Genomic DNA, 16,835 nt, shown 5'->3' with positions numbered 1-16,835 from the left:
GGGCCGACTCTACCATTTTTGCCACCCCAAGCCAAAAAAAAAAAAAAAAAAAGAGCATCTTGGACTGTCATCACCCAAACTGCCAAAGCAGAAAAACAAAAACCAAAACACCCCGCTCGGACTGCCGCTGCCTGAACTGCCGAAGTGCAAAAAATAAAACCCTAAAACCACTCGGACTGCAGCTGCTCGAACTGCCAAAGCAGAAAAAAAAACAAACCCAATCACTTGGACTGCCACCACCCAAACTGCTGAAGCACAAAAATAATAATAATAATAAAAAGCTGCCCGGACTCTGCCGCCCCAAGAATGGACAGAATGCCGCCCCTTAGCATGTGCCATCCAGGCATGTGCTTGCTCTGCTGGTACCTGCAGCTGGTCCTGGATGCAAGTGGTTCCAAGGGATTCAAGGCATTTGTGGGACACTGCCCATGGTCTCCTCCTGGCTCCATGGTAGCAGGACTCTGCTGATTTTCCCCAGGACTGCCAAGCACGGTTGACTCCCCAGAGGAAAAAAAAAAAAAGAGAAGTTGGGTGAGGTAATATCTCATCTTGGATCAACTTCTGTTGGTGAAAGAGATGAGCGTTTGAGCTTACACAGAGCTCGTCTTCAAGTCTGAGAAAGGTACTAAGTATCACAGCTAAATTAATTAACACATTCTAAGGCTACGTCTTCACTACCCACCGTATCGGTGGGTAGCAATTGATTGCTCGAGGATCGATATATCACGTCCCATCTAGACGTGATATATCGATCCCCGAACGTGCTTATATCGATTCCAGAACTCTACTAACCCCAATGGAGTTGTGAAGTCGACATGGGGAGCCGCGGACATCGATCCCGCGCCGTGAGGACGGTGAGTAATTCGATCTTAGATACTTCGACTTCAGCTGTTATTCACGTAGCTGAAGTTGCATATATGAGATCGATTTTCCCCTGTAGTGTAGACCAGCCTTAAGGGACCATTGAAGGTGAAATGGGCAGTTAATATCTCTGCTGTTGCATGACAAAGGAGTATTAGTGAATTATAGACTGTTTGGAGTGTGCCATAAATCCAGTGTCATTACTCAGTCCGTGATTTTTACTGTTTAACAAAGTTATGAATATAACCTCCTCAGGAGCTCAATGAAGACAGCACATTTCCTGGAACTTTATTAGATTGACATTTGTGACATCCAGTTTAGTTTCAGTAACTGCAGAAAATTAATGCCACTTCAGTTATCTGTATTTTGTTTTACCTTTATTTGTTCATTGTTAACATACATGAACTTTCAATACAAGTATTAACAAATCTTATTCATAACTCATATTTGTTACCTTTTTTAAAAGATTCATTTGTGTCTGGTCAGCCTCTTATTCTGTTCCCAAAAAGTACCCAGACATTATAAAATTGATGTGATACTGGTATAATGTCTGGTGGTGGTGGTGGTTGAAAAGACTTCATATACTTTGTTCCTCCATGACACTATATTGGGGGAATCTGTACATTTCCAAAACTGAGCTATTGCACATAGGCTGCTAGTCTAACTATGTAATCAGTGGGTATGTTTATGCTGCAATTAGACATCCTTGGCTTGCCTGTGGCAAATAACTCGTTTGCCTGGGGTTCAGGCTAAGGGGCTGTTTAATTGAAGTGTAGTCATTCAGGCTTGGGCTGAAGCCTGAGTCCAAAAATCTCCAGTGCAATTAAACAGACCCTTAGTCTGAGCCCTGTGACCCCAAGTCAGCTGACACTGGCCAGCTGTGGGTTTTTAATTGCAGCATAGACATATCCAATGAGTTCTTCTGTGACAGGGTGTTTCTACCCCACACCAGTTCAGCAGGTGTTAACCATACTCTGTGGGCTGAGGAAACCACAGCCCCTTGCCCTTGCTGGGCATGCTCCAACAGGGATCACCAGGGTATAAAAGGGAGTAGCTCAGCTCAGTCTGGGCTGGCCACTGATGACAGCAGATGTGTGCTGCAGACTTCTGTCAGGAAACTGCCAGAGCTCCAGGACATAGAAGCCATCTGGGTTGAGACTCTAGCTGACTGCTGAGGTCAACAAAGGAAAGACAGTGGTGACTGTAATACTACCAGGACTGGAAGAAAGGGTAGGAAGTGGCCAAGGAAATGGAACTGTAGTGTTGGATGACTGAGTGAGGCTGATTATAGAAGTGCTGGTTCCCTGGGCAGTGATCCTCCTACCCTGGCTGTCCTACTACCAGGACAGCTGATGCTTGGAGGGGCCAACTTGTCCCTTACATGGACTTGGGCTATTAGGCTGTGCTGCTCTGAACCACAGGACAGCCTCACTGACTCTGGCTATTAGGCCATGCTGTCCTGAGCTGCAGGTCTGCCACAGAGACTTGGGCCGCAAGGCTGTACTGCCCTGACCAAAGGACAGCCTTACTGACTCTGGCCATTGGGCCATACTTCCCTGAGCTGCAGGGCTATCATCTAGATCCATGCTACTTGGGCCACCAAATAGCCATTTTTAACAACCCCTGCAATCTGACACCCCCTGATGAGGTATACCTATTCCACAACACCTTCCTCAAGTCAATAACCTGCTTTGGACTATAACCTGACAGAACTACCATTGGGTGTTTTGGTAGCTTAGCTTTTTAGACATATTAAACTCAGTCTGTTTTCCTCAAATACTATAATCATAGGGCATTCTCACTATATATGAAGGAAGGTCCAATTCCTCCACATCCTCTAAAGCTGTTGACTCCCTTTTTTTACATGTCCAATCCTTTCTAAATCATGAGCTCTTAAGGTCAGATATTAAAAAGTATATGGGTGCCTAAGGATGCAGTGGAATTTTCAAAAGCACCTATCTGCATCTTTAGGTGTTTAAATCCCTTTAACAATCTGGTGCTTGACATCAATAATCTCTTTTGGCAGTGAGTTCTTTATGCTAACAGTGTGTTATGTTTTATTTTTAAAAAAGAGATTATCATCATTAAGGGACAAGGTAGCAATTAACACAACTTAAATTCAGATTCAGTGCCCCACTGAAGTAAATGGAAGACTCCCTTTGAGTTCATTGGACTTTGAACCAGATCCTAGTGCACAAGTTAGAACTGCTCCTGTTTGAGGTGGCCTTTTCTTCTCACTCTTCTCAGGATATAACTCCCATTGACTTTGATGGGAGTTATTTCTATACTGCATAGGTTGAGGAGAACTAGGGCCCGATTCTCTGCTGCACCAAGCTTCCACTCAGCAGACCTCACCAGCGCAAACATATCCTTTCATGAGGGGCAGGAGGGAAGGTCACATAGGAACCAGCTATGCCACCTTACGGCCAGCTACTGGGGAATCCCAAACAGGAGAGAGAGGGATGAAATCTGACCCACTGTGTATTCAAAGTGGAGCAAAAGAGGTAGAGTGGGGCCACAGATCTGATCCAGGGCCTCTAGAGTTTTAAGAAGCTTGGAAAAGTCTCCTGGAAGTCAGTTCTTCACCATCTCAGCTGGAGCCTGACAGAGGCTTTACCAGACCTAGAGTCCCAGACACAGATGTTGTCCCCCGCCCATCACTTTTTTTTTTCTTTCAAAATAAAGCCTCCTGGTAGTGAGATTGGGCACTGGGTTCCCAGAGACATGCAGCATGGTGGCAGGAATGATATCATTACGTTTTTCATTGGTATAGGAATAAATGCCAATCATGACTAAACAGGCCTGGAATTACAGATAGAAAAATGTACTTGATACAACTGTGTAGTATTAGTTAAATTTCTATTGTATTTTATGGGATACGCTTTAGACGAAGTACGCTTCTTGATACAATGTATTTTTGTGTGTGTTTTGGGTTTCTTTGCCTTTGGGTTTCAGGAAAGATGAGGAGTAGCAAAATATCATGAGACTTTTTTCTCTTCTTGTGGTATTCCCACTACAGCTGGAATCAGGAAGTAATAAAATATTTGTGTTCTTCTATAAATTTATACCAAATAGTCCAAATTAACCACTTTTACATTTCCCCCATCAAGCCCTGAGTCAGCAAGATACTTATATATGCATCTGACTTTAAATACATAAGTAGTTCCACTGCTGTCAGAGCTTGCTGAATCAGGCCTCTAATCTAGTGTCAGACCCTGAGCAGAACTGAGTATTGCTCATCTGGCTGCTCATACATAGAGTCCTGGGATGTATCTCCAATTGCACATCTAAATTGCTTTAATATTTCCATCACCCTGTTATTGTGGCACTTTGTACAGATGTTCTATAAAACCAAATGTAAAATCAAAACAATGATGCACTTTTATAGATGACTGGAAGATCTCCGGGATCATAAGATTGCAGATGCGCTATTAAAACATGTTTACTTTAATAAAGCTGTGGGAGGAATCCAAACTCTGACACTTCTGGTCCCACAACCCTTTTGATTGGAACTAAGACATATGATTTCACAATAGCTCTAGCTATCGCAAGCTACAGTTGATAAGCTTAGATTTGACCATCAGATGTCTGCAATGGATGAATGTAGTCTGCATCCAGAGAAAAGTTACCTTTATAACATCATAATGAGAAACTCCCTTGAATGAGAGAGAGAAAAAAGGAGGAAAAATACTTAGCAATCTACAAAATCTGTCTGTTTGCAAGACTTCTACTACTTCATCTCAGCTTGCAATATTTTAGTCATACACCACGATTATGAAAGGAAGAATGATTTTGTGCTTAAAGCATTTGATGAAGAAAAATTAGACTGAGGTTAAATTCCTAACTCCCAGACAGACTTCTTGTGTGACATTGGGCAAGTGACTTGATCACTCTGCACATGACTTCCCATCTATTAAATGGGGATAATGCTTCCTTTTCTCCATCCTCTCTTTTTCTGTGTTGTTTGATTGTAAACTCATCTGAGCAGGAACTGTCTCTTGCTTTGTGTTTTTGTATAATGGAGCTGTGGGTAAAATTTTCAAAAACACCTAAGTGATTTTCAAAGAGAGTCTCGAGCACCTAAGTTACTTTGGAAAATAGGACTTAGGCACCAAAGTCATTCAAGCACTTCTGAAAATTTTACCTGTGATCTTATTTGGGCTCAAGACACCACTGTGATAGGAGCAATTTTACACAAGGTGGTATTATCACTTACACTTGCAATAAGCTAACCCTTGCTTGATATCCATGCTATTTCTCCTTCAAATGGAGCTCATGAAAGATGAGAAATTCCTCCACACTAAGACAGGTAAACTCAAATGTCAGGCTCTTCAAATGCACTACTTCAAACTACATACTCTGGAGTGGATTCTGGTCCCTGCTCTGGCCCCTATACACCACTCCGTGTACAGGTGCCCTGAAGGAGCCCAAAAGAATTCTCACAGTACAGGAGCAGTATAGGACTGAGGTAAGCAGCCCCAGGCTCTGGCACAGGGGGAATTTCAAGGGTAGGGCCAGAAGTGACAGGAGAAGATCCAGGGTGCAGCTGTGTAGTGCTGAGCGCCCACCAGGATTCCAGAGGTAGCTATGAGAAGCCTGCTGTAAATTATGCTGGGGCAGTTTTGGCTCCCACAGCAATCCAGATTCCAGGCAGCTCAATCGTGATGTCAAGACCCCTTTGCCTCTGCTCTTCCTGGGCTGCATTTTCTGTGTTGCCTCTCCTGAGGGATGCAGCACAAAATCTAATCCTGTGTCCTCACATTGCTTCTTCCTCAGTGGCAGAATTGCACCTTCCCAGCAGATCCTAACACTCTGTCAGTGGGATGCTTTGCAAGCCTGGAGGCAACCCTGTTGGGAAGGCTGGCTCTGCTCTAAGCCTCCATGTACAGAAGTGTATTCCTCTTCTACTTCACAGCTGTAGTTCTTCCTAGCTGCTCCTCTTGTGCAGACCTGAGAAAGTGCTACTTTCTCTGTGGTCCTTCTCTCTCTCAAATTTGCTCCCACCGCACCACTGCATAGCTGCCAAAAGAAAACAAGACTTGCATATACAGTCTCCACTTGTTACTGTAACAAAGTTACTTTTTCTGTTATCTCCAATATCTTTATCTAGTAATCACAGTAAAACCATCTGTCATGTTACAGTCTCTGCTTGAAAGGAAGTGGAAGGGGGTAAAGTAGGCTAAACGCTTGTCTTACAAGATTGTTTATCTCTTCAGACAAACAATGTCCTGCAACTGACTCCACAATGGATAACTAGTAACACTTTTAAACATTCTCTCCCCATATTCATTTCAATCAGGGAGCACAAATATAAGAGAGTTGCACTTCGCCAGGTCACTGGAAGTGCATTTATGCTCAATCATGCTCTCTTCTGCAGTCACAAGAATCGGGGCCAATGATGTTGCCTCTCTAGATCAGCCAACTCCAGTGCAGAGTCGATTAAGGCAACAGCATGTAGTCCACTGCTGATCTGCACCAGTGGTAACAAGGTTGTTTTCTACTCTTGCTTGCCATAACAGAATCCTTGTCTGTTTGGGTGACAATGTTAGGGGTTTAATGATAGCAAGAAAACTCTGTTGGGATTTCAGTCAACTCAGTGCTGGTGATTATATCATATAACAGATATCTTGGATCTGTGCACCGCCTTGTGTGCTTTACTCTACTAGAACAACAAAGAGTCCGGTGGCACCTTAAAGACTAACAGATTTATTTGGGCATAAGCTTTCATGGGTAAAACAACCTCACTTCTTCAGATGCATAGAGTGAAAGTTACAGATGCAGGCATTATATAATGACACGTGAAGAGAAAGGAGTACCTCACAAGTGGGGAACCAGTTGAGATACTCCCTTCATCAGGCGGTCCCTATCTGCCTTAAAGGTTGCAAATCTTGCTAAACACTTCATACTACCACTTTCCCACTTGATCCTTGTCACTGGAGTTAATTTTTTTTCTGAAATATACACAGCATTAAAAACTGAACACACACACACACATTCTCAGTAATAACATCATTTTTGGTGTCTTAAATTTGGTGCTGTATCAAGAAAGAAAGTAATACTAAGCTTGTATCAGAATGTAATCTAGAAAAAGTGGTAACATCACACGGAGTAAACAAAATGCTAAACTTTTAGTAGTTTTACAATGCAAAGTATGTTACTGTCACAAATTCAAAGGCAAGTGGAGCATCAGCAGAAACAGGCTGCACAGGAAAATAGCTTTGCTAGATTTGTTTATTGAGTCAATAATTGTTGTTTTTTCATCTGTAAGCTTTCATATCAAATATTCATTTCCAGATATTATGTCAACAAAAAACCCAGGAGTGATGGGAGTTTCCCCTGCCTTCTCAATACAATGGAATTATAATAGAGTAAAATATTAAGGGAAATCATGACTTGTGAGATACAGATAATAATCAGTTTACTTCTGACTTTATAAGCACCCTGTGGGAGAGTAGATAAGTTCTGTTTTATTTGACTTCAGGCAGGATATAAATCAGTCATCTGGCTATACAGTTGTTCCATGGTGTCAGAAAAAGCATTTCCCACCAAACTGATTTTGCTTTGCAAGCTTCCGAAGACTTAATCACATATTAATAAAGGAGAATGCATAGACTTATAGAATATCAGGGTTGGAAGGGATCTCAGGAGGTCATCTAGTCCAACCCCCTGCTCAAAGCAGGACCAATTCCCAACTAAATCATCCCAGCCAGGGCTTTGTCAAGCCTGACCTTAAAAACGTCTAAGGAAGGAGATTCCTCCACCTCCCTAGGTAACCCATTCCAGTGCTTCACCACTCTCTGAGCAAAAAAGTTTTTCCTAATATACAACCTAAACCTCCCCCACTTCAACTTGAGACCATTACTCCTTGTTCTGTCATCAGGTACCACTGAGAACAGTCTAGATTCATCCTCTTTGGAACCCCCTTTCAGGTAGTTGAAAGCAGCTATCAAATCTCCCCTTATTCTTCTCTTCCACAGACTAAACAATTCAAGTTCCCTCAGCCTCTCCTCTTAAGTCATGTGCTCCAGCTCCCTAATCATTTTTGTTGCCCTCCGCTGGACTTTCCAATTTTTCCACATCCTTCTTGTAGTGTGGGGCCCAAAACTGGACACAGTACTTCAGATGAAGCCTTACCAATGTCGACTAGAGGGGATTGATCACATCCCTCGATCTGCGGGCAATGCCTCTATTTATGCAGCCCAAAATGCTGTTAGCCTTCTTGGCAACAAGGGTACACTGTTGATTCATATCCAGCTTCTCGTCCACTGTAACCCGTAGGTCCTTTTCTGCAGAACTGCTTCCTAGCCATTCGGTTCCTACTCTGTAACAGTGAATGGGATTCTTCCGTCCTAAGTGAAGGACTCTGCACTTGTCTTTGTTGAACCTCATCAGGTTTCTTTTGGCCCAGTCCTCTAATTTGTCTAGGTTCCTCTGTATCTTATCCCTACCCTCCAGCGTATCTACCACTCCTCCCAGTCTAGTGTTATCTGCAAACTTGCTGAGAGTGCAGTCCATGCCATTCTCCAGATCATTAATGAAGACATTGAACAAAACCAGCCCCAGGACCAACTCTTGGGGCACTCCACTTGAAACCGGCTGCCAACTATACATGGAGCTGTTGATCACTACCCACTGAGCCCAAAGATCTAGCCAGATTTCTATCCATCTTATAGTTCAATCATCCAGCCCATATTTGCTGGCAAGAATACTGTGGGAGACCGTATCAAAAGCTTTGCTAAAGTCAAGGAATAACACATCCACTGCTTTTCCCTCATCCACAGACCCAGTTATCTCCTCATAGAAGGCAATTAGGTTAGTCAGGCATGACTTGCCCTTGGTGATTCCGTGCTGACTCTGTTCCTGATCACTTTCCTCTTCTCTAAGTGTTTCAGAATTGATTCCTTGAGGACCTTCTAAATGATTTTTCCAGGGACTGAGGTGAGGCTCACTGGCCTGTAGTTCCCCGGATCCTCTTTCTTTCCTTTTTTAAAGATGGGCACTACAGTAGCCTTTTTTCAGTTATCCAGGGCCTCCCCCGTTCGCCATGAGTTTTCAAAGATAATGGCCAATGGCTCTGCAATCACATCCGCCAACTCCTTTAGCACCGTTGGATGCAGCGCATCCACCCCATGGACTTGTGCTCATCCAGTTTTTCTAAATAGTCCTGAACCACTTCTTTCTCCACAGAGGGCTGGTCACCTTCTCCCCATACTGTGCTACCCAGTGCAGCAGTCTGGGAGCTGACCTTGTTTGTGAAGACAGAGGCAAAAAAAGCATTGAGTACATTAGCTTTTTCCACATCATCTGTCACTAGGTTGCCTCCCTCATTCAGTAAGGGGCCCACACTTTCCCTGATTTTCTTCTTGTTGCTAACATACCTGACTTTCTTCTTGTTACTCTTAACATCTCTTGCTAGCTGCAACTCCAAGTGTGATTTGGCCTTCCTGATTTCACTCCTGCATGCCTGAGCAATATTTTTATACTCCTCCCTGGTCACTTGTCCAATCTTCCACTTCTTGTAAGCTTCTTTTTTGTGTTAAGCCAAGCTGGTTGCCTGCCATATTTACTATTCTTCCTACACATTGGGATTTTTTTTCCTGCAACCTCAATAAGGATTCTTTAAAATACAGCCAGCTCTCCTGGACTCCTTTCCCCTCATGTTATTTTCCCAGGGGATCCTGCCCGTCAGCTCCCTGAGGGAGTCAAAGTCTGCTTTTCTGAAGTCCAGGGTCCGTATTCTGCTGCTCTCCTTTTTTCCCTGTGTCAGGATCCTTAACTCGACCATCTCATGGTCACTTCCTCCCAGGTTCCCATCCACTTTTGCTTCCCCTACTAACTCTTCTCTGTTTGTGAACAGCAGGTCAAGAAGAGTTCTGCCCCTAGTTGGTTCCTCCAGCACTTGGACTAGGAAATTGTCCCCTACACTTTCCAAAAACTTCCTGGATTGTCTGTGCACCACTGTACTGTTCTCCCAGCAGATATCAGGGTGATTGAAGTCTCCCAAGAGAACCAGGGCATGGGATCTAGTAACTTCGGCTAGTTGCTGGAAGAAAGCCTCGTTCACCTCATCCCCCTGGTCTGGTGGTCTATAGTAGACTCCCACGATGACATCACCCTTATTGCTCACACTTCTAAACTTAATCCAGAGACTCTCAGGTTTTTCTGTTTCATACTGGAGCGCTGAGCAGTCATATTGCTCTCCTACATACAATGCAACTCCCCCACCTTTTCTGCCCTGCCTGTCCTTCCTGAACAGTTTATATCCATCCATGACAGTACTCCAGTCATGTGAGTTATCCCACCAGTCTCTGTTATTTCAATCACATCATAGTTCCTTGACTGTGCCAGGACTTCCAGTTCTCCCTGCTTGTTTCCCATGCTTCTTGCATTTGTGTATAGGTACTGAAGACAACTCGCTGAATGTCCTGCTTTCTTGGTCTGAGACAGGAGTCCTCCCCTCTTGCACTCTCCTGCTCGTGCTTCCTCCCGGTATCCCATTTCCCCACTTACCTCAGGGCTTTGGTCTCCTTCTCCCAGTGAACCTAGTTTAAAGCCCTCCTCACTAAGTTAGCCAGCCTGCTTGCGAAGATGCTCTTCCCTCTCTTTGTTAGGTGGAGCCTGTCTCTGCCTAGCACTCCTCGTTCTTGGAACACCTTCCCATGGTCGAAGAATCCAAAGCCTTCTCTCTGACACCACTTGTGTAGCCATTCGTTGACTTCCACAATTCGACTATCCCTAACCCAGGCCTTTTCCCTGCACAGGGAGGATGGACGAGAACATCACTTGCACCTTAAACTCCTTTATCCTTCTTCCCAGAGCCACGTAGTCTGCAGTTATCCACTCAAGGTCATTCTTGGCAGTATCATTGATGACCACGTGGAGAAGCAGGAAGGGGTAGTGATCTGAGGGCTTGATGAGTCTTGGCAGTCTCTCCGTCACACCGTGAATCCTAGCTCCTGGCAAGCAGCAGACCTCTCAGTTTTCTCGGTCGGGGCGACAGATAGATGATTCAGTCCCCCTGAGGAGAGAGTCCCCAACCACCACCACCCTCCTCCTTCTCTTGGGAGCGGTGGTTGTGGAATCCCCATCCCTAGGACAGTGCATCTCGTGCCTTCCACTCGGTGGAGTCTCCTTCTGTTCCCTTCTCTCAGATGTACCATCTAGTCCACTCTCCGCATTAGTAACTGTGGAAAGAACATGAAAACGGTTGCTCATCTGTATCTCCATTGCTGGTACATGGAAGCTCCTCTTTCTTCTTCTAGAGGTCACATGCTGCCAAATTTCTTCACTGTCCCTCTCTCCCTTCTGTGCAGCCTGCTCCAATTCTTCAGGACGTTGTGCCCGTAGAAGCATATCCTGACGTCTGTCCAGGAAATCTTCATTTTCTCTTATGCAACGCAGGGTTGATACTTGTTGCTCCAGACCTCAAACCTTCTCTTCCAACTTCCAATATGGAGACCAGCTTGCACTTTGTACACACACAGTCACTTCTGTCCTGTGGAAGAAAGACAAACATGGCACAACCTGTGCAGGTTACAACAGTTGAATGCTCACCTTCCATAATTTCTTCCTTCTAAGAGCTTCCTGAGCTGTTGCAGCAACTCACAGAAGCCCGCGAGATGAAAGCAGTGGGCTCTCCCCAGGCAAACTCCCTCTGTTAGCCTCTACTGCTTGCCGTTCAGCTGGTTCGCTGCCGACTGCCTTTTTACAGCAGTCAGGCCCACTTAAGGCCCACCTGGAACAAAGCACTCCCAATTCACACTTTTCAAACAAATAATCAAACAATCAAGCGCACAGTCCAACTGACAAACTATCCCCTGCAACAGACACTCAGATACTCACCAACACAGCCCCCCTAATGCAGCACTTAGTATACCTCCTCACGGCCAGATCCCAGGCAAACTCCCTCTGTTAGCCTCTGCTGTTCGCCGCAACAGAGGAAAAAAAGTATCCTATCAAATTGTGAAAATTGCAACATTCCTGGAAACCATTGGACATTTTGTCAGAATAGCAATACAATTAGGAGTCAAATTTGTTAGTTGCTAAGGAAAAGATAAGTGCAGATGGTCCTTTAATGTTTATTACCTATTTACAGTCCGTTACCATAGGGCCCAAAGGTGCTGTTTGTGCCTCCACTTCACACACAATCTTTGACTGGTGCAGCTTCTAGGCCAGTCTCTCAATACAAACTACTATAAACTACTGGTCCTTAGAGACTATTCCAGCAACTGGAAATACCAGGACATAGGGACAACCTGTCCACACCCACTTTTCCTGATCTGCAAAACATCTTTAAATTGCCCTAGGTGGAAAACTGAGGATCCCCTCTGCACAGGAGAAACTTCCAGTGGTGTAGAGCAGTTTGGGGTTTATGTCAGGGTTGGGAGTGGGGGTGGAGGGACAAAGGATATGCACTCCAGCAATCCTCAGCTACCCGAATAGCCCCAGGCATGCAAACTGGAGGTAAAAACTACCACCAGTGTAACTGAGTGGGAAATTTTTATTTTGTAGCATTTTACACCCACTTTACATGCATTTGGCAAGAGCAAGCAGCAGCACTTGGGAGGGCATGAGGAAAGGAAGGAGTCACCAGGGAATGCTGTTAATCTATACTTGGGTATGTATAACCTTATGTATACAAGGTGCAGTTACAAGCAGAGACAACACTCTGAGAATAAAAATACTTACCCTCCAGAATGGAAAGCCAGCTGGAACATTAGAACCTGAACAGGAATTCTTTTGAAACTCTTTTAAAGATTCAAGGGCTGCTTACTGAAGTCAATACATAAACTGAACCTCTTTCAACAAACAGAAGCAACTGTGAACTTATCTGAGGATAGACTCCTCAGCTGGTGGAACTTCAATGATTTCTCCAGGCATGGATGGTAGGAGATGCCTGCCAGTGCTGGATTAAATAATGCTTATATTTTCTTCCAGAGAGACACACACTTCATGGTAAGAACAATTGCTCAGGGTAGGCCAACCATACGGAACAGACAAAGAGACAGGCCCAGCAGCGGGAGTGTTTTAACAAGTGAGAAAGGGGGACACTGATATCAAAAAAAGGGCAAAAAGAATAAGGAGAACAAAGATAAGGAAAGGGGCATGTATAGAAGGTCAAGGAATAATGTGTGAATAAACAAGAGGAGGATGAAGAGGCCCCTTAAGGAAGAAGTAAAATGATATAGAAAAGAATTCTATTCACACACAAGCATACCCTAAACCTTTGTTATCAGAGCTTAGGTATTATAGGCAGGGCTGGTAGCACCCCTAGCATTAAGGTTGACCCATTATAAGACCTTGTTTTCAGTTGCTTAAATCTTTGAGCATTTGGGCTGAAATTTCCCATGCTAGTTGTCTGCCTCAGGCTGTTTATTTACTGGAAAATTTCAGTCCAAATAGTTCAGCCATATCCAAAAATGAGGCTAGGGAATAAAACATTTTTTTTTTGCCTATGTTAAAAAAATTCTTGACCTTTCTTGAACAGGTGTAGTGCCTTCATGCTTTGGAGTAGGGATTTGAAATGTGGTAGGGGGATGCCTTTGTGTCTGGGATGTGCCTTTATTTCCATGGAAATCTGCCCACATTTGGCCAGGTTATACACCTTTGAAAAATGGTAGCCCACACCCATGCCAAGTAAAGACTTCTTTGATATTTAGCATTTAAATTCTCCAAAGATTCTGTCCTTATTAAGCATGCTTCATCCCCTCATAGCTCCTATATGTGACTGGACTGTGCATGTGCCACCCTCAGAGTGAATGAGCATGCTTCAGCTCAAGGGGTAAAGGGGTTCAGAAGGACTTTCCCTGTAGTAGCTGCTCCAGGCCAGGTCCAGAAACTGGCCGCAGGGAGCCTGTCTCTACTGTGTTCTTAGTGACACCTCCCAACTTGCTGGCAACCCAGGTAGCGTGAAAGAAGAACCCATCTGATTCGAATGCAGAGGACAAAAGACGGCCCAGGGGTAGAGAAAGAACTAGATTGGGGCAAGGAGTCTGGTAATACTAGAGGTGAAGTGGGGAGAGGGACTGGGACTAGTTGGGTAAAGGGGCTGGGAGCTAGTGGGAAGACTTGAATTAGGAATTTAAAAGGGTAGGGAGGGGAGGTTGGGACTGGGAGCTGAGCGGGAGAGGCTGGAAATTGGAGCCGGAAGGGTTGTGGATGCTGAGGCTGGTTGGACTAGGAGACTAGGACTAGTGGCTGGGAGGGGGAGAGTGGGACTGGTTGGATAATGAGACTAGGAGCCAGGGCTGGGGAAAGGCTGGGAGTAGTTGGGAACTCTGAGATTGGATAAGGAGCTGGGGGGGGGCAAAGAGAGGGGTTGGAAATGGTTAGACAAAGAGATTGGGACTAAGACCAGTGTGGAAGGAATAGGAGTGAGGAGAGATAGATCTGAGAAGGGGTTGTGGTGCAGTGCAGAATTGGGACTAGTTGGGCAAAGAAACTGGGACAAGTAGCCAGGAATGGGGGGAGACAGAGAGAGACAAGGAATCGGTGGAGTGGGAGGGAAGAGATAGATTGGATGAGAAACTGGGTGGGGAGAATTGAGACCTGGCTGGGCAGGAGGGGTGAACAGGAACTACTGGGACAAGACACTAAGAACCGACATGGGGAGGGAGAGAAACTGGGAGTAATGGTGGGGACCAGGACTCAGACACCAGGCCTGGAATGGGAGACCGGGACTGGGTAGGCCAAGAGAGTAAGACTTGGACAAGAAACCAGAGATAAGGAAAAGACAGGACTGGGATGGGGACAGGTTGTGGGGCCTGGGCAGAAGAGGTCAAGATTGGGAGGAAGAGGCAGAGGAGTCCGGGCCCACTAGAGCACACTTCTTCAGAGCCTGGAATGGAACCCAAGATTTCCAAGTGTCACCATTCCTCTGCTGTCAGGAAAAAGCAGTATGTGATCATGCAGTCTAGACTGTTAGTCTCTAAGGTGCCAGTACTCCTGTTCTTTTTGTGGATACAGACTAATATGGCTGCTACTCTGAAACCCGTAGTCAGAGACTGTACCATAATGTATATGCACAAGGGGGCTGTATTAAGGTTGCACAGGCAACCTTAATTCTGGCATTTCCTAACTTTAGAGTGTTTGACTTTGCAACCTTAATGTCCTTTTAATGTAGTTTTTTTTTATGTGTAATACTGTTGTAGGTCTAGATGATGTTAAAAGCTGAAGCACAATGGTCAGAGGCTAAAGCCATTGGAGGTGTGTAGCTTAACATGGTGATAATTGGCACCAGGTGAACAAAGTAAGCACAGAGGGGGGGAATGTGTAGGGGGTCTGTTTGCACATGAAAAATGCAGCTGCTAAGTACTGAAATGTATAAAGAAGTCAAGCTGAACTTAAAATTTTCATTACATTAGATAGGATTGCTATGATACATCCATGAGAGAATATTGAGTACTGACATCTAAATGAATGTCAAGATTTTTGTTAATAATTCCCTATATCCAGTGCTGTCATGTAAAGTGTCTTTTCACATTGGAACAGTGTTTACTGAAACAGCTGTTAAGATTCATTACTAATGCAGAGCAATCTGACTTGGAAATATCTCTTTAGATACCCTAACAATGCAAAAAGAACAGGAGTACTTGTGGCACCTTAGAGACTAACAAATTTATTTGAGTATAAGCTTTCGTAGACTACAGTCCACTTCATCGGATGCATGCATTGGAAAATACAGTAGGAAGATATATATATATATATATATATACACACACACACACAGAGAGAACAGGAAACAATGGGTGTTACCATACACACTCTAATGAGAGTGATCAGTTAAGGTGAGATGAAATAACATCAGCTTGTGGAACAATGTACTCTGGAGTGTCCTCCACATATCCAAAAAGTGCCAACCAGGCCACTAAGATATGGGGTCCTATCTATACTGCAAAAAATCAGTGGGCTGAGCTTGTTACAGGAAGACACCTGCATGCTAGCCTATGCCACCAGCAAGGGCAAAAGAAGCATTAGGCATGTTTGTTTGATGACACAAACCAAATTTAGAGTTGACCATGCCTTAGAATGGTTTCAAACTCAGTTAAAAGTTACAGGATAGACAGGATTTTAATCTCCAGGCCTTTTCTGATTGTGCGTCTGTTCACATTTCCAGGTTACTGTATCATGCTGATGAGTCCTAACAGCATGAGACATGTTTACAACTGCACACCTGGCTTGGACCAACTTCATTATACTGAGTGTTCCTAGAAGAAGCCCAGACTTTCAGGATTATATAGAAGCTTTTAAAATAGATTGACATAAGTTTGTTTGCACAATCTTGTCACATAAATTTATCGACAGGGAGTTAAAGAAAACATTGGCGTGCAGATGTGGTACAAGAATATTCAGTTGTTAATTAGATTGGTTTTGTGTAACTTTCAGGGGCTTACAGGAGTAAGAGAAGAGCCAGAAGATAGGGAGGGAACTTTCTGTTCCCTCTATAGAGAAAAAAAGGAAGAAATCAGCTGGGGCTATCTTCATTTACAGCAGTTATAACATTGCCTACCAGTAATTCCACCTACCGAGTTTTGTTTCTTTGCTTGGATTTTGTTTGTTTTGATTGTATAAATAACTATTATGAATACTATTCTGATGAAAGAGCATAGGAATTTGTGTTTTGGAGTGAGTGGGTAAACACGACCTTCCAGGTAGTGCACTTTGGTTTGGTAACAACAAAACTCAAGCTTAATACAGAAGGGAGACCTGGCAAAGTGGTTCTTTCTGAACTGGAGCAATCTGGCAGAGGCCAACTACCTCTTAACTGCTTCTGAGTCTAACTGGACCCATGAGTGGGTTTTGTGATGGGACTGAGTTCTGAACCTCTGTAAATCAGAGGATTATTATTTGGAACTGGGGTTGACCTAACTCCTGATGCACTGATTTGGGTTGTTCAGCTTCCTGAATATGAAAGGGAGAGAGAGTTCTCCTGTATCTTTTTACTGCTTTTCCCCATTTCCCCAAATAAAAGATAC

This window comes from Gopherus flavomarginatus, chromosome 7 (assembly GCF_025201925.1).
Source record: "Gopherus flavomarginatus isolate rGopFla2 chromosome 7, rGopFla2.mat.asm, whole genome shotgun sequence".
Lineage (NCBI taxonomy): Eukaryota > Metazoa > Chordata > Testudines > Testudinidae > Gopherus > Gopherus flavomarginatus.
The sequence above is the reverse complement of the archived record's forward strand: the minus strand, read 5'-3'. Positions refer to the sequence as shown.